The sequence below is a fragment of the Podarcis pityusensis genome (genome assembly GCF_964106645.2).
Source record: "Podarcis pityusensis genome assembly, chromosome: 15".
In the NCBI taxonomy this organism is placed as follows: Eukaryota; Metazoa; Chordata; class Lepidosauria; order Squamata; family Lacertidae; genus Podarcis; species Podarcis pityusensis.
The window spans coordinates 17,475,121-17,497,412 of NC_138040.1; the positions used below are offsets into that span (position 1 = coordinate 17,475,121).

The 22,292-nt window shown below is 39.3% G+C and overlaps 1 protein-coding gene and 1 long non-coding RNA gene across 6 annotated transcripts in view; one reads left to right on the forward strand and one right to left on the reverse strand.

Annotated features, from left to right (window-relative positions):
* Positions 1-22,292, reverse strand: part of ARHGAP32 (Rho GTPase activating protein 32) — a 199,655-nt gene that overhangs the window by 140,937 nt on the left and 36,426 nt on the right. The gene's annotated exons all lie outside the window — the stretch shown is intronic.
* Positions 1,715-6,204, forward strand: LOC308464417. The gene is made up of 3 exons (XR_013980031.1): positions 1,715-1,809; positions 3,977-4,075; positions 5,877-6,204. It is a non-coding gene; the product is annotated as an uncharacterized lncRNA (long non-coding RNA).

Here is a 22,292-nt window from a genome sequence, read left to right on the forward strand (position 1 = left end):
TCAATGGTTCCTCTTCATCCTGGAGAAGAGTGACTAGTGGGGTGCCACAGGGTTCTGTCTTGGGCCCGGTCTTATTCAACATCTTTATCAACGACTTGGATGATGGACTCAAGGGCATCCTGATCAAATTTGCAGATGACACCAAACTGGGAGGGGTGGCTAACACCCCAGAGGACAGGATCACACTTCAAAACGACCTTGACAGATTAGAGAACTGGGCAAAAACAAACAAGATGAATTTTAACAGGGAGAAATGTAAAGTATTGCACGTGGGCAAAAAAAATGAGAGGCACAAATACAAGATGGGTGACACCTGGCTTAAGAGCAGTACATGTGAAAAGGATCTAGGAGTCTTGGTTGACCACAAACTTGACATGAGCCAACAGTGTGACGCGGCAGCTAAAAAAGCCAATGCAATTCTGGGCTGCATCCATAGGAGTATAGCATCTAGATCAAGGGAAGTAATAGTGCCACTGTATTCTGCTCTGGTCAGACCTCACCTGGAGTACTGTGTCCAGTTCTGGGCACCACAGTTCAAGAAGGACACTGACAAACTGGAACGTGTCCAGAGGAGGGCAACCAAAATGGTCAAAGGCCTGGAAACGATGCCTTATAAGGAACGGCTAAGGGAGCTGGGCATGTTTAGCCTGGAGAAGAGGAGGTTAAGGGGTGATATGATAGCCATGTTCAAATATATAAAAGGATGTCACATAGAGGAGGGAGAAAGGTTGTTTTCTGCTGCTCCAGAGAAGCGGACACGGAGCAATGGATCCAAACTACAAGAAAGAAGATTCCACCTAAACATTAGGAAGAACTTCCTGACAGTAAGAGCTGTTTGACAGTGGAATTTGCTGCCAAGGAGTGTGGTGGAGTCTCCTTCTTTGGAGGTCTTTAAGCAGAGGCTTGACAACCATATGTCAGGAGTGCTCTGATGGTGTTTCCTGCTTGGCAGGGGGTTGGACTCGATGGCCCTTGTGGTCTCTTCCAACTCTATGATTCTATGATTCTATGAAACTTCTATCCTATCACCTCTCACTTGCTTCTTTTTCTAAACTAAGGTTTCCCAAATGCTGCAACCTTATTTCATAGGGGAGTCATTCCATCCCCATTCTGAGGGAGAAAAAAATACAACCTACTGGAAGTTTCACCTTGGAAGTTTGTCAAAGTGTTGTAGGGAAGGCAAGGGTCATCAAGCACATAGATCTTGCTCAGTATAACAGCTAGGTGAGCTTCACCATTTGTTCATGTTGTACAACAGTTTTTAGGCTGACAGAAACTTTTTTACACAGCTACACAATGTACTAAGCAGTCAACACTATGTATGCTGTGTAATATTGCTCAAAGAGACCACAAAGCTCTAGCAAGAAAAATGCTATGAGCCCAAAGGCCAGAATATTTTAATTCTAGACACTCTCATATTAGAAAATACCTAGCTAGTTTTATAAGGAAGGAGTTTACTGCAAACCTGTTTCCCTTACAGCCACTTATTGCAGGAAGATGCTGTAATCACGTGGAAGTTTGCCAATCACCCCAGGATACAAGCTTTCCCACTGAATCAATGGGGCCTTTGAACAAGTAATTTTGCATAGAATTGTGTATTTAAGGTGAAAGACCCATCAATTTTGACTATTAATCCAACATATGTTTCCCAAAGAATATTTGCCATATGATCTAGCCAGATGCTATGACTAAAGATGTTACTTTCACAGGTGTGTATTTGGCATTCTGAAAACGCCCTTCAAATGCAAGCACAATCTCTTGGACAACTCTATCCTCAATCGCCTGGGTTACAGTTGTTCTTTGAGACAGGTATGTTTGATGCAACATCTTCAAATCAGAACTCTTCTTTTAAGTTTATGAACAGGTGCTTCAACAACTGTACCCTGTATTATTTTCTTCGTGCTGTCTATCTTGTATCTAGATAATCTGGACAATATCCTTTATGTCCCAGACAGCAACTCCCCAAACCTTAGCAACACGAAAATTCATATCTTACTTTTTGCTGATGGCACATTGTTGTCATCTAATTTTGGACCTGGTTTTTAAAGGCCAGGTCCAAATTGCTTACAAACAAATCATCTGAACCTAGGATCATGGTCAAACAAACCAGTATCAGGAAATAAGTAACAAACCACAATCTCTGAAGAGCAAAGCAAGAGCACCTGAGCTATATGCACCAGCATGCAGCTCATGAACAGTATGTTTTAGCTAACTACACATAATGGCTTAGTACTGAATACAAATGAGGCAATACTAGGTTTCCCAGGATAGCAAACATTTACATGTCAGCCTAAGTTGGCAGGAGTATATAAAAGACATAGCACCAAATCAAATAGTTTGCTTTAGTCAGTTGAAAGGTCAAGATACCTGGAGGACTGGATCTCCAGATTTTTAGATAGTGGCACTCAAAATGAGTTGCAGGCTAGATGAAACAGACTACAGCTTTCAACAAAAGCAAGTCCATGATATTAGCATAGTAATAGATGCTCTTATGCAAGATCATATAGAATTCTAGGTCTTCTCAATAGCCATTTCTGGGAAATTCCCAAAGGAACTTCATCTCTTTTCATTTGAGGAGATGCTTATAGAAGCCTCAAAGTAGGTCAAGATTAGTTCTGCATCCTAAATTCAAACAATGAACAAAAACTTGCAGAATGCTATTCAAGCATTCTTCTTGGTGGCAGATGAAGAAAAGGTGAACTGAATGTTTACACAAAAGAAATAGGTAACAATCCTGTTAGGGGTCTGGAAAAGCACATTATTTTAATATTTGGTTCACCCCACTCAGTATCAAGTAGAATCTGTATAGCAGACTGTTGCCAATATTATTATCAACTAATCATAAATGAGAAGAGATTTTTTTCCCTTGCCCAGGCAACAGCAGTCAGGAAACACATCAGCTCAACCAGTCTGTCATATACAGTGGTACCTTGGTTTTTGAACAGAATGCGTTCCGGGAGTCTGTTCGACTCCCAGAACCATTTGAAAACCAAAGCGCGGCTTCCAATTGGCTACAGGAGCGTCCTGCAGCCAATCGGAAGCCACGCTGGACGTTCAACTTCTGAAAATCGTTTGAAAACCAGAACACTCACTTCTGGGTTTTGATCATTCTGGAGCCAAGGCGTTCAGCTTCCAAGGTACAACTGTACTAGTATATTTAGCAGCAGTAACAACGCATTGAAAGAGTCTCTTGGTGTTGATTTCTCTAGAAATCATACAGAAACTTGTGGAGGCGGAGCCAGTGGTGTGCTGCACATATGCACAGCTACATCCTATACCAGAAGTGTATACTCTAAGTGCTACTTTGAACTCAACCACTGGGGAAAATCAAAAGCTACTACCTCATTAAGTCCCACCTCATCAAGCAAGTAGCAGCAGCTGCTGCAAATGATGGGCATGTGAGCTGGTAGAAGTAAACAGAGGGTGGATAGAGAAGAGGTAACTACAGTAGTGAGAAGAGTGCAGCTGTAACTGCCCAATTCTTCAACTGGGACCAGCAAACAAGAGGCGACAACCTTATGCCAGAGGTTATGTGTCCTTAGGACTAGCAGGTAATACTCAATTACTACATAGCGGTTACCATTTTTCCCAGCAATTTTTTTGTGCTGCCATCACAGGGATGGTGAACCTCTGGCCCTCCAGGTGTTGTTGGAATACAATTCCTATAACATCAACCATGCTGGCTGGAGCTTCTGAACACAGTGTAGCCTACTATGTGCAAACATGCACAGCATCAGGCTGCATCCTCCTTATCATGGTTCTTAATCATTTTTATTGTCTGAATCACTATTAACATTTATTAGATTTCTTTCCCACCCTTCACCATGAGGTCCCAGGATGCAATTTAAAAATGCAATATTAAAATAAGTTAGAATATGGTTAAATGCTGGGAATGCATAGAGTGTGTTCACCCATTGTTAAAGATGCACATTCAAAATAAGTTAATACTGTTTAACACTTGCATTGTACTTTCAAGTTTTCAAAGTGCTTCAAATGCATCATCTAGTAGCAATTCTGTTAACTGAGGCTGAGGGGAATCTCTTGTCTATGACTACCAATAGACTTCATAACACAGGTGAGACTCAAACTAGGAACTTCCCAATTTGTAGCTTAGCTATTAAGATACACAAGCTCGCCTAATGTGGGATTACTCACACTCCTTTAACCACCCAATCATATTTTCAGATGGTAGTTACACATGGGAAGAGGGCAGATTTCACCCACCCATTCAATACAAGTTTATAATGTGATCAGTGATTCATATTAATATAATCAATGATCCATATTTGTGTTTGCATAACTCATGCTTGTGGGAGCATTAATGTTGGCAGCAGTGGTTCACAGGTTACAATTGTCTCATGTATGAAAAGGTAACAAGGTAGAAAATAGGAGGGGCTTTTGAACTCTGTTCTGTTGCACTGTCCAGCACATGCCAAGTTACTTGGGGTGGGGAAGAGTTAAACACAAAGTGTTACTTAGGGTGACAAAAATACCTTGAGATGAGCCTGGAGATGTACCCTCATTGTCTGACTCCTGGACATCTGTTCCTCCAACTTTATCATTTTCCAGGGGAAAAAGATAGAAGAAAGGGGTTGTGGCATCTGTATTTGGCAGGCAGGAATGAACAGGTGTTTCTTTTAGTACTATCTTTAATACAGTTGACATTTTAACTAATATTTTTAAAATGTTGCCTTCCTTAATCATTTGGGGCATGGATCCAAAATATAATAGTGGCTGCTGCACGGTGGGCTTGTCTACAAATATGTTTTTAACACACCCATAATCACTGAAATTGGGGTGCCAAGACTAAAAAGCATTTTGCAAGCAATGAAAATACCTTGCATAAGAAGAGTAAGCAAAACACTCTTGAGGACTGCCAAGTACAACTTGCATCAATTATTTAGCTTTCATGGGGTTTACTCTAAAAATAAACATGGGGGGATGAGAACTTCCAATAAAAACTATTTGCATTAGTGATATTTTCTTCAGGTCTGTAGGATTCTAAAGTAAATTCCCTGATCACCAAAACAGATTATAGGCATATCATCATTCTTCTCCAAAAATAAAAGGTAGCTTTGCTACTGATGTCTGCAAGAAATAGACTTTAAAAATTTGTCACAGATGGCAACTATAAAAGGGTTGCAGTTCCAAAGCAGGACTACTCTTGCACTGTATTTTGTTATAAAGGGACAACCCTGAGATGGAAAAGGTAGAGGGTCAGTTGATACTACTTATTCTTTAACAGGATGTTAGCCTTAGTTGACTAAACAGCAAAACAGGATTAGTAACAAAACAAAAGAGCACCAAATCATGATGCCATGAACACTCAATTAGAAGTTCTGATAGAAATAAGCCAATTTTTGTGGTTTTTCCAGGAAAAGGATGGGTCTAGGGGTGATTTGACACTTCATTAAATCTAAAAATGTACTCTTACCTGGTTTCAACACAATCACAAACAATAGCACCATGTTTAAGAACTCATTTAACACCCATCTAGAATACATCTGTATTATACAGCCATGTTTGCTTAACAGGCAAACTCGGCTGGTTGGGGAAACCCTTGAGATCACCACATAGATTAAAATCCTTAATTCAGATGGGAAGGAAGATTGGGGATCATGTATACAAAACTCAGCAGTATATAAATATTGAGAGCAATACATGTCCCTATATCTGGGGTTCCCAATTGCCATCACAGTAGATCAGACACTCCCATTAGCACTTGTCAAGGTCTCCTACACTTTCCAATCTTTAATATATATATTTTCCAACAAAAATGAGGTTGCAGTTTTTTGGCGGTGGGGGGTGTTGCTCATTTTGGGTAGCTGACCTGCTTTTTTGTCTATGTCTTTTTTGTTTGTGAGCATGCACTGCAGGGTTCTGAGCATCACCAAGATTTGTGAAATTGGTTTTTTATGATACCAAGAACACTTCTTTGATCTCCAAGGCCAAAAAGACTAGGGACTGCTGACCTACACAGATTTCCAAGCCAATATCGAAAAGCTGTGGTGAAACACAAGGCTCAACTGAATGGATGAGCCGCAGTAGCAGAACAGTTTGGGAACTGCGGGTTTTTTGTGTGCAAAGGGTTTTACTCCCAAGTAAGTTTACATATGACTGCAGCCTTAATATGGTTAATTTCAGTGCCACATTTCTAAAGCAACAGATCTCTGGACTCCATCTACTGTGGAAGTCATACTCTCCAGGCTTAAACTAGGAGTGGCCCTATTGCCAGCGTTCAAAGACATACAGAATCATAGAATTGTTTTTATGATGTCATATGGTCTAGGAATGAACCCTAACACTGGAAACAAGTTCGGGGATAAGACCAAGCCCAAGTTATTATCAGAAGAGTTTAGTAGCTGAGCTGTAACCAGTGGCCACATGAACAATTTCAGCTGCCCACCCCCTGCTCCTGAACTCCATGTTTAAGCCTCAAAGTCAAACGCCAAAATGAAAACAGTGAAAATGCTAAGCAAGTGTTAGCAATATATTCAACACCCCTCCCTTCCAAGACAGATGATGCATGTTTCCAGTTCTCTGGTCTTGCAGCATAAGAAGAATTATACCTACAGCATTACTCACAATAAAAGGTTTTTGTCATCATCAGACGCCTGAGTCATCAATCACCTTCATAAGTTATTTACTGCTTTGCAGTGTTTGACCTCAATGGCAATTATTTCCTCGAAGGAGCCATATGCACCAATTCTTACACAGAATTCAGAGCACAGGAAAATAAACTTCTTTCCTTTTAAAAAAGCCGCCACATTTTCAGTGACAAAGTCTGCATTTCCGTAACAAACCTGTGCTTACCACACAGGAGCCAATCAGACCTGCTTAACTTCTTCATTTTTTGTGCTATGGAGAAACCAACCATGATCAATGGGGATACTGATACATCCAAACCAAGGGTCATGTTTTGTTCCACTCCAAACAAACCATGGGTTAGCCAATGCTAATTCTACTCAGAGCAGGCCCACTGAAATGAATGGACATTTCAGTGGGTCTACTCAGAGTACAACTTAGCTGAATAGAACCTCATAATAAGCCAATATTTGTTTTCTGCTTACCCATTGTGGTTTTAGCAAAACAGACCACAATTCCTAGTTCAGACATAACATAAGAGGCAAGGATCATGGTTTGGTTGCTTCATGCACCAGCAGTGCGGAGAAGTAAGACAGCCCAGATCAGCACATTTGCAGTATACCATTAACTATAGTATACTGTGAAGCACAATGAGGTAGATTGTTTTGTGTTAGTGCACTGTCTCATGTATGAGCACATGCCGTGAAGCACAATCTTATAAAAAAACACAGATTATTTTGGACTTCTGGAGGTGGGCAAAAATGAAGTATGGATATAGCCCAAAGGGAGCAAAATATTCCCAAGGTCACGTAATTAATGAAATCAAAATCAAAATGAGACAGAACCTCACACTAAGCAAAGTGGATAATCAACAAAGTTGGAAACTTTATAAACAAAAACCTGAAGCTTTGTTTACTATAAATTAGATAAAGTTTTAAGGCACATTCCCATCTGAAACAAGCTTGTACAGAAATGAGTGGTAGCAACACAAGTACATAACAAACATAAGGGGTGAGGGGTGTTAATAGAAGCTGCTGCTAATTAAGGGCACATTGGTCAAACAGAGGACATTTTGTTTGTGGTGTTCAGGGACTGAAAATATATTAAAAAGGGTATTTCCTTCAGAGACCAGTGATATTTTTAATTAATAAAAAGGCTCTCAGAAAGGTAGAAATTACTGAAGATTTTGCAATATACAATTTGCCTCATGTAAGACATTTTAGGGCTGGCCCAACTAACACATATTCCAACCAAGCAGAAAATCTCCAAAAACTCCATTACAGTGCACAATCTGAAGCTGGCATCTTATTTAAACTATAAGCTTTCTGTTTTTCACCCACCATGAAGCGGTTGGAGAAATAGACAGATTTTCTGGCATTCTGCTCTCACACTTTTCCTACATATGTGGAAACCAATTGTGAAGCTGACACTGACTAGATGACTATTTCTGGATTTGGCTGTTCTTCAAACAAAATATACTGAACAATGACTTTTGCTGTGTGAGGCTGTGCATGCCCGTCCGTCCATCCGTCTTGCCTTCAAGGAGGCACAGCCTGCTTACTTCAGGTTCTTCCAATGCCACAGCCTTTGCCCTTTCAAGCAGCAAATGCTGGCATTTGTGTTTGCATGTAACCTTCCCTCACAGAGGGAACAAAAACAGCAGAAGCTTAAATACCATTGCCAAATATAATTTTTTCAACTTCATATTTTTATAAATAAAAAAATGGCATTTTACTTCAGGTATAAAAGAAGACTAGGCCCAGTGGCACGTTGACTCCTCTGTTCACTTTTCCTGTCATTTCTCTGGCCAACTGTCAGTGATGATGGCAGCTGTAGTCCAGGAAACATCTGGAGGGTGACAGGTTCCCCATCCCTGAGTTCAAGTGCTGTGCTAGGACTGGAGAGAACCAATTCCAAGAAGCTTACTGAGTGACCTCGGGACTGTCACTATCTCTCAGTCAAACGTACCACATGGGGTGGTTATGAGAATGAAATGGGGGAGGGGACTATTATTATTATTATTATTATTATTATTATTATTATCATCATCACCTCCACAGTCACTTCAATCTACAAACCACCCTTCTCCCCAAAGTAGCCTGCACGTATTTGATGGTTATGGGATTTACAGAAGGATGTGGGGGCGTCATACCACGTCACAATGAGAGAGATCAAGGCTCCAACAACCAATACAGCACAAGATTCAAGCCCCCTTATCATTCCGACTGAATGCCTATCTTATTGAAGACTTCAACATGCAACCTTATACTCCGTAGGTATGACTTAAATCCCATATTTGGAGATTCTTCTGCTCACAGTTTCACTCAGCTGGATGGTGCAGATTGCTACGCCTTGGAATACCTTATGTCAAATTCTGATCTTTTCACACACAGAAATTCCCACATTGTACACACATTTAGAGCCCAGCATACATAAATATTCTGGAAACTAAAATCAACAGGAAAGCTGTCATCGCATGCAGAATGAATATGTGTGTGTGTGAGAGAGAGGGGGGGGGAGTATATTGAATCATACGCTGTGTGACTAATGAGATGCTGAACGTGTCAGCACACCATGGGACAGGGCTAAATTTATTGCTACAAGAAATGTATTATTAAAAGTAGTGATTTGGATAATGAGATTATGAAATCAGATCTCATACCTAGCTAGAAATCTTCCCAAATGAAACCTACAAAAAGGAGGCCTGTGGTTTTTCAGGAAGAACAGTAAAGTTCCACTGACTTAAAGTCAACATCTACCCAAATCCTAAGAGCAAACATACACAGAAACCTGGCAACATACTAAACTTAGCATAGCCACATTTTTTAATTCTAGGTGAACAGTACTTTTTGCTTTCCTACTTGTCGCTTCTGTTCCACATCACCAAACTATCTGGACATATTACACCCAATGAAAGTGGTCCTTTGGTATCCTGGAGGAAGCATAAAGCCACCCTAACTAGTAGCCATTGGCAGCCTTATGCATTCGTCTGTTGCCTTTTAAAACTCATCCCTAGTTGGTGACAATCGCATCTTGCTGGTGATAGTCAACACTGAATGGCAGTGGCTATCCAGGGTTTCAGACAGTGGAAACTCTCAGCTCCACCTAGAGATGATGGGGATTGAAACTCAGACCTTCTACATGTAAAGCAGGAACCTCACTTAACTAATGGATAAAATATCACTGAAAGGCAGCCAAGACTAGAAGACCTCACACTCATTTGCACTGGGACTGCAGGTTCTAGCCCTATCTATCAGCTAAAGATCTAAATGACTGGCTACAATGTCCCCCAGTGCATATGTGCACATACTAGTCTGTTTCACATGTCCAAATGAGAATGAAATATGTGAAATTAAATAAGAAATGCATCCTGACGTTTCATGTTCTAAAAGAGTGCCATATATAAATAAGCTGCACATTTGGAGGAAATGTTCATACACAAACTGGGGCCAGTAATTTCAATAGGCTCTCTTCCCCATTCTTTTATTTTAATACACATTTTTCTCTTTCTTTTTTTACTACAATCCAGGTGATAATCCAATGTAACTGGTGTTAACTTGAACAAATAACATAAGCATTGTATTTTATATTTTGGACTCATTCCTAAGGGACTAGGGTTGACATGTTTAAAACGATACGCAGAGAACTTCATTCTGAGGTAGTTTCCTTCTTTCTACAAATGCATGGCAATCCTTTGAAACTGCAGCTATACACAGAATATAGAAAGCTAGATTCTTCAAATGAGTTACCGAATAAACAGAAAACAGTAATTAGTTTTATCCACTCTAACACCCTTACATATTGTAACAATAAATAAGAAAAGCAGTTCCCTACAGCTAATTTACTGGTTCTCATGTGGCTCTCTATGGTTGCTTTTCCACTGCTTAAAATATGCTATTGGTATAAACCAGGCAGTTTTTTAATTCTTCATGAAATCAATACAATGTGACCTGACCTAGCCCAACACAGTGCTCTTCTAGTTCTACAATTGCTTTTTGTGGCAAAAACAAACTTGTTATTTGGCTAATTTATTTGTTTAATAAACACGGAAATGCTCCGTGTTTTCTGAGACCAAGGGTGCAGAAATCTACAAGCAAGGAAGTAGTGAAAATGAATTAACATTGTCAACAGCAACTTCTTTAGTTATAAAGTATAAACTAGTACGTTGACAGTAGAGCTGGGTCACTTTGCAAAATTGGCTCAGTATTAAACAGATCCTGTGTGGTAGTGGAAGATGTGAAGCTAAATAGCAGGAGATGCAGGAATGCACAACACATACCAAAACGAAGGAATTCACTGCCACAGTATGTGGTGTTGGCCACAAACTTAGATGGCATTAAAGGAAATTTGAGAAACTCATGTAGAATAAGGCCATCAACAGCTACTAATCACAATGCCTATGTGCAACCTCTAGGATCAGATGCAACATGCCTCTGGGTACCAGCTGCTAGGAACAACAGCAGATGAGAGCTGAAGCCTTCATGCCCTGCTCATGAACCTCCCAGAGGCATCTGGTGGGCCAATCTGAAAAACAGGATTCTGAACTAGAAATGTCTTTTTTTTCAATCCAGTAGGGCATATTGTTCTGGCATGTTTTGCACTGCATAAGCCCCTGCCCACTTATCCCTTCAGCCACCTGTTTTTTTTTTCCCACTGAGTGCTATGAATATAGTGCCACATCATTGGGGGGAAGTGTATGGAGAAGAAATCTCAGGAGGAAGGCTGGGGGTGGATAAGAATTAGGCACCCAGCCACCATTATTACACTGCAAATTATGCTCATTCCACCTCACAGCTATTTTGAAGCTGGTCAGCTACAAACTAGGATCAACTATCACTATTTTGTGAGAGGGATTTATTTCCATATTAGTAAATTTAGGTTAAATTAAAGTGCATTCAAGGTCTCTCTCTCTCTCAACAAATCTGCTTTTTAAAACAATCTGAGTTTTTGCTGTATGGAAAGTGAAGAGAACTTTTGACCCTTCAGATATTGCTGAACCACAACTCCCATCAGCCCCAACCAGCATGGCCAGTGGTCAGGAGTGATAAGAGCTGTGGTAAAGCAACATCTGGCAGGCCAAATGCACAAGAAAGTGTGGGATAATGATCAGCTGGTGAAAAGTTGTATCACCTCCATGCAAAAAAAATAATTAAGATAAATGCTCAATAGATAAATGGTTGTCATAGAACCTTGGCACAAACAAATCAGAATGAATACTCAAGAGATCATCTAGAACAGACCTAGGTTCCCAACCACTGATTTATTGCCAAGCATGCATTTTGCTCCCCCAAAATCAAATTGTTAAGAGTATGGACCATACTCAGTTATGATGAAGGAAATCAACTAACTGAATCTTGTGCCCAGAAGAGCAACAAAGATGCTGAGGTGCCTGGAAATCAAGTATTATATAGAAATGTTGTATGTTTAGCCTGCAGAACAGATTACTAAGAGGGGAAATGTTGCCAAATAATCGATGTCCTGCCACATAGATGAAAAACAAATCAGTTTTTTCTTGCTCCTGATTTTTCTTGCATGATGCTGTAATGGTGGGTTTCCTGCACATTTCTTCTTCTATTTTAACAGCATTGGGCTAATCCCCTGTTCTCAGCTCTTGTACAGAAGAGTGGCACCACCTTCAAGAGAGTTGGTGTTAGCTTTTTAAAAACACAATTAAAAACAGAAACACCACTGCTTCTTATATATATATCTCAATGGACATGCTTGCTAGTGTTTAATAATAAAACACATAGGTCACAAACACCCCATTAAATACTTGTGCACACTTGGATACAATGCAGTACTGCAAGGAGGTTGGGAAAACAGTCCTTATGACCAAATTGGCATGGCAGGTGAAAGTTTATGACAAAGAATGTGGATGGTTGCTTCACAGTTCAACACAAACCTTGATTTTTAGATGAAAATAAGCTTGCCATCCCAAGAGTACAGACTCACTATGATTCACAAGACAAAATATGTTCTGAAGCTAAATTAAAACTGTCTTTGAATAGCAGCAGCTGAAACACCTCAGTATAATCTTTCAAACCCAACCAAGCAAATAAAATATTGTCTCAGTATGTTTTATTTGATAAGACATGTGACCTAGTTTAGGCTTCGCCTTGCCTTGATTATAATTAACAGTAATTTGTACAGATTCCAATTTAATACATGAACTCACTCATTGAGAAAGGCAAACTGGCTGATTCAAAGCCAACACAAATGCTTAAATATGTTTTATGATGTTTAATTTAAAACAACGAGAACATATACAGCAAATCGGGCTTCCATATTACTCCCTTCTTGAAGACAGCAGGATGCAAGGTTGGAATACATATGGACAACTACATTTGGACAAAATGTACCATTTAATAGGCATATATGACTTGCTTTGAGAAAGCTTTTGATGCAGTGCACTGATAAAATGGAATCCCTTTTACTTTTGATTCTTATTTTAAAATGCCCATATAGCTGGAAGACCCCCTTATGCAAGGATTATCCTGCCCTCTCTTTAGGCTTCTACTGTCCTCACAAAGCCTCACAGGAGAGTCAGGAACTTTCCTGAACATTATGAGCCTTTTCCATATTATTAGGAGCAGGCCTATAGGGGAGGGCAGTTGGGTATACTTGCCCTGGACCTCAGAGGGTTAAGATGGGTGGCCCCCGCTAGGGTCCTGCCGGACTTACGCTATCATGCCAAGAATGAGACTCTTGCTCCAGGCATAAGATAAGCTCTGCATGGGCCTGGTTAGGAATCTGAAGGTGAATTTTAGTCTTAAAAGTTGGTAGGTTAGGATGTATGGGAATTGCCAGGGGTGGGGAAGAGAGACTAGGGAGGGGGAGCTGAAAGGAGAAGCGTGGTTAATTGCATTACTTTGTTATTTTTGCAAAGAAAAATGGTCAAACCATTAACAATAAAGAAGGGCTTTTGTTTGTTTTTTGCTTTTGTAGTTAGGGGGAAAGTTGTCAAACAGAGACATGTTTTTAGACTCATTTTCCAGCTTAAGACCACAACTGAGAGAGTTCCTAGACAAAAGAAAAAGGCTTACATTGTCTCATGCTTAGTGGGGGGGGAGGGGTTCCCCCTCATACTAAAGGCCGCCTGTAAAAGCTTCAGGAGCAGTTTGTCCTATTTCTTGAAAACAGGGGGTGGCCTAGAAAACCTCATGTAGAAATATAGTTCATCATGTAGCCCTGTAGACTGTATCTACAGAGGCTATTCATGATGTTATGCTACAAAACATGTGATGATATATTCAGGCAGCAATGGAGGCAGTGTCAGTTAATGTATTTTGATTGCGAGAGATGGTAAGCAGCTATTGTCCTTCCTCTGCCACCCCAACCTCACATTCCCAAACAAACTTAAAGTGTCTCAAGTGTCAAATTGTGCTTCATCCAGACTCGTTCTGGTTGCTTCTAGATGCCTTATTTATTGAAAATTCACCATAGTTTGTTTACACAAAGTTGGTGGGGAGGTTATATGATGTTTATTGAACACTCAGTCAGATTTCTTTGCATGGAAGTTTTACAACATTGCATGAAGCAATTGTTATCCCACACTTTTCAGTATCCCACACTTTCCATCACATGCCACAAAATTCTGGATGTTCTTGTAAGTGGTTTGTTACACAAGTGCATCAAATCCACTAATTATCCCAACTGAATTTGGTATGCAATCATTGCTATTTTGCCGGAAAGAGCCAGCCTGGATGCAACCTCTGTCAGGCAGAAACTGCACTCCTTTCCTTACAAGCAGTTGTATAGGAACCGGAAGTCTGCTCCAAACAAACCAGTCTCCATAGAGAAGCAAGTACAAACAATCCTTCTCTCCTACCAACTCCTTTCATGGTTCTATAGCAACTCATCTGTATGACAATCATGTCCACACTGTTAGAATTGATCTCTGAATAGCAAATTACATTTCAAAGGAAAGTAAAAAGTGTGGGGTGGATGGGGAAGCATTTTGTTTATTCCAACTATGCAACTCCAACAGAGGGAAGAATAAAACAGACAAAATGTATTCTTTCAAAGCCAGAAGCAGTCATTAAATAATTGCTACTTGACACTCAAGGTGAAACTTCCAGCATGGCAAAGCCTACCTTGTATCAATGAAAGCTGCTAACAGTCACACAAACAAAATGGTTGGTTTTATAGGAAACAATTGTGAAGGTAAGAGTTCATTAATCTAAGAATCACCCATACTGGTTCTAATTCTGATTCTGAGCCTTCTCAACAGGTATCAAATTACAAAAAAAGCTGATATGCTGCTGGTTCTAACATATTAAATAGTGGCAGTACAGTGGTACCTCGGGTTAAGAACTTAATTTGTTCCAGAGGTCCGTTCTTAACCTGAAACTGTTCTTAACCTGAGATACCATTTTAGCTAATGGGGCCTCCCGCTGCCACCGTGCCGCCACCGCACAATTTCTGCTCTCATCCTGAAGCAAAGTTCTTAACCCAAGGTACTATTTCTGGGTTAGCAGAGTTTGTAACCTGAAGCATCTGTAACCTGAAGAAGAAGAGTTTGGATTTGATATCCTGCTTTATCACTACCCGAAGGAGTCTCACAGCGGCTAACATTCTCCTTTCCCTTCCTCCCCCACAACAAACACTCTGTGAGGTGAGTGGGGCTGAGAGACTTCAGAGAAGTGTGACTAGCCCAAGGTCACCCAGCAGCTGCATGTGGAGGAGCGGAGACGCGAACCCGGTTCCCCAGATTACGAGACTACCGCTCTTAACCACTACACCACACTGGCTAACGTGAAGCATCTGTAACCCAAGGTACCACTGTATAGTGGTAGTATAGCTAAGGTCTTATGTACTGTATTCTGTAGGAACTACAGCAGATAGCCTTCATTCTTAAATATGTGGTAAATTTGCAGAGTGTCTTCCGCTTCATATATAGTTTCTCTGTGGTATCTGAATGTGGAGATGTGGCTTTAAGCTATTGATATTTTTTATTAGACTGAGCCAAAATGCAACCACCTCGAGTTTGTGGGCTATCCTTCAAAAATCCTGCTAGATAAATCTAGCAGCTGCATGAGAACTATTATGCAAAATGTTAAGCATGGTTTTAATTATGAATTATGATCAAACACAGACACATTTAAAAGCTTGTACTTTTCACAACAACCCTATGGATTGTATTGAGACTCAATAAGTATCATTTCAATGAACTCCAAATCTAGCAAGGATGGTGGGGATAAAGCCTTTTTACAAAGCACCATGTAACTCTGCAACATTTGGAATTATATCAATAACAGTCAAAAGTAGAACATACTGAGTAACTGGTACATACATATTCATTACCACACACATCACACATTTTTAAAGAGTTGTGGAGTCTTTATTTTCCCTTCTCTCCAACACTTGCCATTACTGGAAAAAGTGCCAACTTTGGAATAAGACAAGACAACAGTCCACCTCAAAAACACTCTTCCAAAAATGCATGCTTGATGCAGTGCTTAACAAATTATTTGGTCTTCAGCACATTTATAGCATACCTTCCAACATTTCTGCAATGAAAACAGGGACATCCTATATTATTATTATTATTATTATTATTATTATTATTATTATTATTACCCATCTGACTGAGTTGCCCCAGCCACTCTGAGCAGCTTCCAATATATATAAAAACATTAAAATTTTAAAGCTTCCCTATACAAGGCTGCCTCCAGATGTCTTCTAAAGGTTGTATTCCTTGGCTTGGGGGTCACATAACTTCACACCCTCCAACATTTCTCCGATGAAAATAGGGATGTGCTAAGGAAAAGTGGGACATTCCAGGAACAAATCAGAAACCAGGGCAGCTTCTGTAAATCTGGGACTGTCCCTGGAATATAGGGACACCTGGAGGGTCTGTTCTAGTCTTAATGTATAACTGTGTACTTGGAAACCCATGCTAAAAACAAAAAACCCCTGCTCTTCTGAAATGTTAACCTATTTGCAAAACTGATATAACACATACAAGAAAAAACTGGTGATAGTGTATATTTAGACAAAGACAGTAGATGACCAGATAAAGGAGCAAGCTGGTAGGAAATGAAAACATGACTAATTTCTACATAATTTTAAAAGGGGGGGGGGAGGCTGAAAAAGTCCTTCCCCGTTACTGACAAATATGCTGCCTTGACCAACAGCCACTTGCTATCATAACAGGTTATCCAAAAAAGCAGTATGTTACTGTGGCAATACAGGTGAGACAACAACAACAGTCAGATGGGCTGAGAACAGGATTTCTTTCATCACTGTTTTCCACTGATTCCAACGGATTCCTCCACTAAAAGTTCTAGGAATGTTTTAAATTATCACTCACTCTTTCTACATAATTTGTGAGTTGAATTGCTCTGAGAACCCTTCAAGATTGAAGAGCAGTATAAAAATATATTGTATGTTTAAGTTGTAACACACCGAAGAGATGTATTAAGCTTCATCAGTGTGGAAAATAATAACTCAACATGGCTGCAGTTTTATGTTCTATACCTGCATAGCTCCTAAGGAGAAAGATTTTCTTTAGTGCAAAGTGTTTCATATAAATTTCAATTCCTAAGCACACACACAATACTTATAATGCAGTGTGATGCTTTCATCTTGCTCAGAGAACACCACCACCAATTTCTTTCTGGGTGAATGGAATCTAAACATCATTGATGACATACTATTTTATACCCCAAAACCCTGTTAGTGACCCCAAAACTCCCACACTACTTCCAGTGGGAGACATGTCTAAGTATTGAGTTTACCAGCTCACTACCGCCACCTGAGGAACTTCATCTGTTACCCTCAGTCACCTCAATTACGCAGGGGTCATCTGGTTGCTGTTTAATCTCCCAAGATTATAGTCACTATCTAACTTTCAAGGGAAATAGATTAATGCACTACGTAGGAATTGAATATTTTTGAATCCCACTGATACGGAAACAATATATAAACATTTCTTTAGAATTATGAAAAAAAGACTCACTCAATAACCACAGTAAGCAAAGAAAGGTAGTGATGTAAGATTTTAAAGTAAACCACTAGTTAGCATTCTGCACTACACTGAATACCTAAAATTTAGATATTGAGTACATAATCTCTACAATTAAGAATAATAATTCCATTTCAAATTTTTAGATTCTGGATTTTACAAGATTTTACACAGGATAATCATTATAGTGGTTATTACTCTCACAAAGAAAAACATATTTTCAAGTTTTCAACACCTTTAGCTGTGAAGAGAAGTAAATCAAAAATTCTATTTCAGATTATTTTAAAAGAGTGAGCTGATTGAAGCAATCCAGTTTCCAGAAACACCTACGTATAAGGCATGATTCACCACAAATCCTAATTATCAGCCAGGACTGCAGTTCCTAGTTACTATGACAATGTCAATATCTCTGAGGTGTATAGTCTTACCCTGAAAGGTAAACCATTCAGAATAAATCATGGACCAGAGAATCTGAGAAAAGAAATTCAAAGGAAACTGTTTATCACAGTCACTTGGTGGAAAGGCAACAACTGCTAAAAGTTATGACAATTCAGTCATTCAATGTTGCTATTTCTAGAGACTAACAACACCTGAATGTCTATGTGTCATCTCAAAAGTAATGTTTTATTCTATACACTGTTTAAAAATGGCACTTTTTCAAAATGCATAGGATGCCAAGGCTGTATTTGAACATCAGCTAACTCTTGCCTCAAAGCCTATGTAAGTTACGCCACTTCAGTCTTGCTGAAGACAACGCCTAAGCCTAACTGCCAGTTCTAAATATGAGAACGTGTTCAGTCAGATTTAAAAATGGAGCAAAAGCAGTCTTGAAAATAACCAGGGGGTGGGCGGGAGGAGATTACTAGTCTGAAAAAAGAAAAAGAGGGCTGGCAGAGGAATGATGGGGAGCTGCATTTTTATGCTGGACACAGAAGAGGGCTTGCCTCCTCTAGCAGCCTACTTGATTTCTATGTCAAGTGCAGAAGAGGAACAGAGGGTCCCATCCCTCCCTCACCAGCCCACTCTTTTGCCTACACTGAATTCCTAACTCCCTGTGGCTACCAGGCTAGTGCTTAAATACAAGGCTGAACTAAACCTAGGTTCAGTATTTGTTTGAAAACCATTTCAACTTAAAGAAGTCTAAAATCATGCACTGAGGTTCCACTTCCACATCTAATATTGACTTCTTTAAAGATGTGAATCTTTTATTCCACACACACCCAGTTTTACATCTACAAACTCGAACATAGCCAGGTTAGGAAACCCACCAAAGATAAAGTTTGCAAATTACACATTACACAGTGATATATAAAGTATGGACACACTTGAGGGATCCCACCACCAACCTGGAATAAATTCAGTCTAAAAAAGTTAACCTGACAGTTGAGATGCACTGAACATCCATGAGACTATTCTACTGTGATAGCACAGAGTGAACTTTTCAATATTTAATGGGCCTTGAAAGCATCTTTGTTGTTGGCAAGCTGCAAGTGCCAGTGATTTGACTTTAAAAATGCGATTCAGAAAAAAGCATGTACTTAATAACACATTTAAAAGCTCCAATGACTTCAGCTGGTGCTTTATATTTATTAATGTTTACCCTACTAATCTCTTTTATTAAAATTCTTACATTTGCTCTTTGGGAGATACCACAAACCACATACCCATTAACTGCGTACTATATTTTTCTCAGCACTAAACAACATTTCATTTTATGTAAGAAAAACTATTTAGGAAACCAGAAGATGGGAAAATGCCAAAAAGGAACTATGGCTAGAAAATTGCATTCACTGGCCTGGTTCACATGACACGCTTAGTCAAACCTTCGCCTAGAGAGATCTCACCAGCTCCCTGAGAGTTTGCAGCTGCTTATCCCCTCCCTGTTCCTTTTTGCCAACTATGCCACACAAACTAAACTTGTTGGAGGGGAGAGTATTGTTTTGTTGTTTTAACTATTTGCTTTGTGAACCACTCTGAGATCTTGTGATGAAGGGCAGTATATAAATCTAATAAATAAATAATAATAAACAAACAAACTTGAGTTGTGTGAACCGGGACTCGTGGTTAAGCTCCTTTCTCACTAACCATGAGCTGCAGCCAAGGGTTGTTCTTGGCTAAAACATGTGGCTAGTGACAAGAGAGATTAACTGCAAGTCCCGGTACAAACAACATGCTAAACTGAAGCATGGCTTAGCTTAACATGGTTGCCAAAAAGGACCAGGGAGGATCTAAGCATATATGTGAGCCACTCCCAGAGTTCCCATATGTGCACATGGTTTGGCTTAGCATCTCATGCAAATAAGCTTGTCACAGAACATTAATATTATTATTTCACTTGAAAGTAGTGATGCAACTAAAGACAGAATTTAAATAGCATCATCAGTGGAAGGACCAGAAATGATTTTACTTTAGAAGCCCTGTAATGTACAAGACAACTCCAATGGCCTGGTTTGCATCATTAAACCATGGTTTGGCCTTGTATGGGCAAACCTCAATGAGACAGAGTGTCTCATGCATTCTTCTTCCCATCTCCTCCGACATGGTTCAGAATAAGACTTCTGCAGAGTTTCAGTTTCCAAGAATCTCAGCTTAGTGCAATGTATGATGACAACAAACAAGGATGATGATGATGGCGGTTACTATTATTAATTCATTTTATATATATATTTTTAAAATGATATTTATTAAAATTTCAGAAACAAAAAATTACATAGTTAAAGAGAAAAGAAACAAGGGAAAATATATATATATATATATATATATATATATATATATATATGAGAAAAAACATACAAAATACAAAGTACAGTAAAAAAAACAACTTAAAAACAAATTAATCCTTCCGTATCTTACATTTCGTTTCCTTGCTTCCCTGACCACCTCTCACCTCCCTTTTTTGTATTCCAGTTCAATTTGTTAATTCAGCAATTCCTTTCCCTCTTTGTTTATGTCTTAGTCCTTTAGCTTAATATATTATAACTTTAGATTCTCACCTATTAACCATCCATTTTTACATACACCTTTATGACATTGCTGCTAGAACCACTTAATTTCATTCTGACATCATTCTAACATTCATTAATATTATTAATTCATTTTATATATCACCCTTAATTCAAAGATTCCAGGGTGATATACAACATAAAGAACATAATTTACACAAAATAATAACAGCATAATAATAAAATAATCAAAACAACAGTTCCACACACACACACACACACACACACACACACATTTAACAGGCAATCATTATTTAATGGCTGAAACCCTGGTTAAAGAAGTCTGTTTTCACCTGGCGCCTAAACAGTTTAGTTGTTAAACAAGCCAACTTCAGCTGAAATGTACTGTGTACTTGAGAAGCCCGCTGTCACTGCAATTCTAGGTAAACTGGGGGCGGGGGGGGACAGTATCAAGCTAATGTTAATCCACCATACGTAACAGGTAAGCTGTGTTTGGCTTGGTGGGTGAGAAATTGTACAGGTCTGCCTTATAGGATGCTTTCCTTTGAACTCCTGGTAATTATCAAAATGGTTGCCAGATTTCTCAGCACACACATACTAATGCTAAAGAGCCACACAGGAAAGGCAGAATAAATTTGAGACAAATTTGCAATTCACTTTTTCATTGAGTTTGAAAAGTGGAAAAATATGTGGGTAAAATAAAAAGAGGGGAAAGAATGGTTAATAAACATTTAAGGAAACAGATGGCAACTCAACGGCTTCACTTCCACATCACATTGAAATTGTGAGATTTCCACTTAAATTTGAGAGTCTATTTGAATCTCATGTTGAATACATTTGATCGACCTCCTTAAAAATCCTTTCCTTCCCCACCCCCAGGCATCTAGCTCATTTCCCATTTTTAAAGCTTTTCTTGTAGAATTAATAGATGCTGAAATACTGCCAGCCATAAAAGGACAACTCACTTTCATTAAAAGCTTAGTTCCCTCCATAGATTAGAAAGGAACTGTCAGCCCAAAGCACCTGACTCCATATGCTCTACTGCATATGCTAATTCATCTAAATATATGAACATTTAAATTGGACTTCTGATTAGCTGTAAGAATGAGTCAAAAAGTAGACAGGTGGCCAAGCAAAACCTACTCACCTCTGATCCAAACTGTTTTAAAGTATTTATGCAAAGGGAGAAGTCCCAGATTCACACAGTTTTACACTCATTTAATGAAAACTCAAAGAGGAATGGTCTGCTAAAATTGTGTCATTGCACCAATACTGGCATTCCTCATAACAGTCCTCATGAGAATAATATCTGCCCTATAATATAAAATGTGGCTTTTAAAATTTAAATTAAAAAGTAACAGTTAATAGGCAACACACACACAGGATCTGTTAGCCTCACCATATCAAAACATCTTCCTCATTCCCACCAAAACATCACAAACTACTTTTTAAATTTAAGCGTCCATTTAACTACATTGCATGGTTGTAGTTTGCTAAGGCAGTAGGGAATTGTAGCTCTGTGAAGCGTAAACTACAGCTCCAAGGATTATTTGGAGGAAGCCATGGGCTTTAAATATATGGTGTGTGGCTGTGAGAAAAACAGTAGCACTTTCCCCTGCTTTTCCAAGGAGTAAGTTAAAACCCAATACATGTGCAAGCTGCACACACAACTCTAGAGACACACAGGGCCACCAGAGAGCCCTGCTGCTTTCGTCAGCTGGGAAACATTGGGGCTTCATGGAACATGCAGGGTAGCACCACATCACAAAACTAGTATT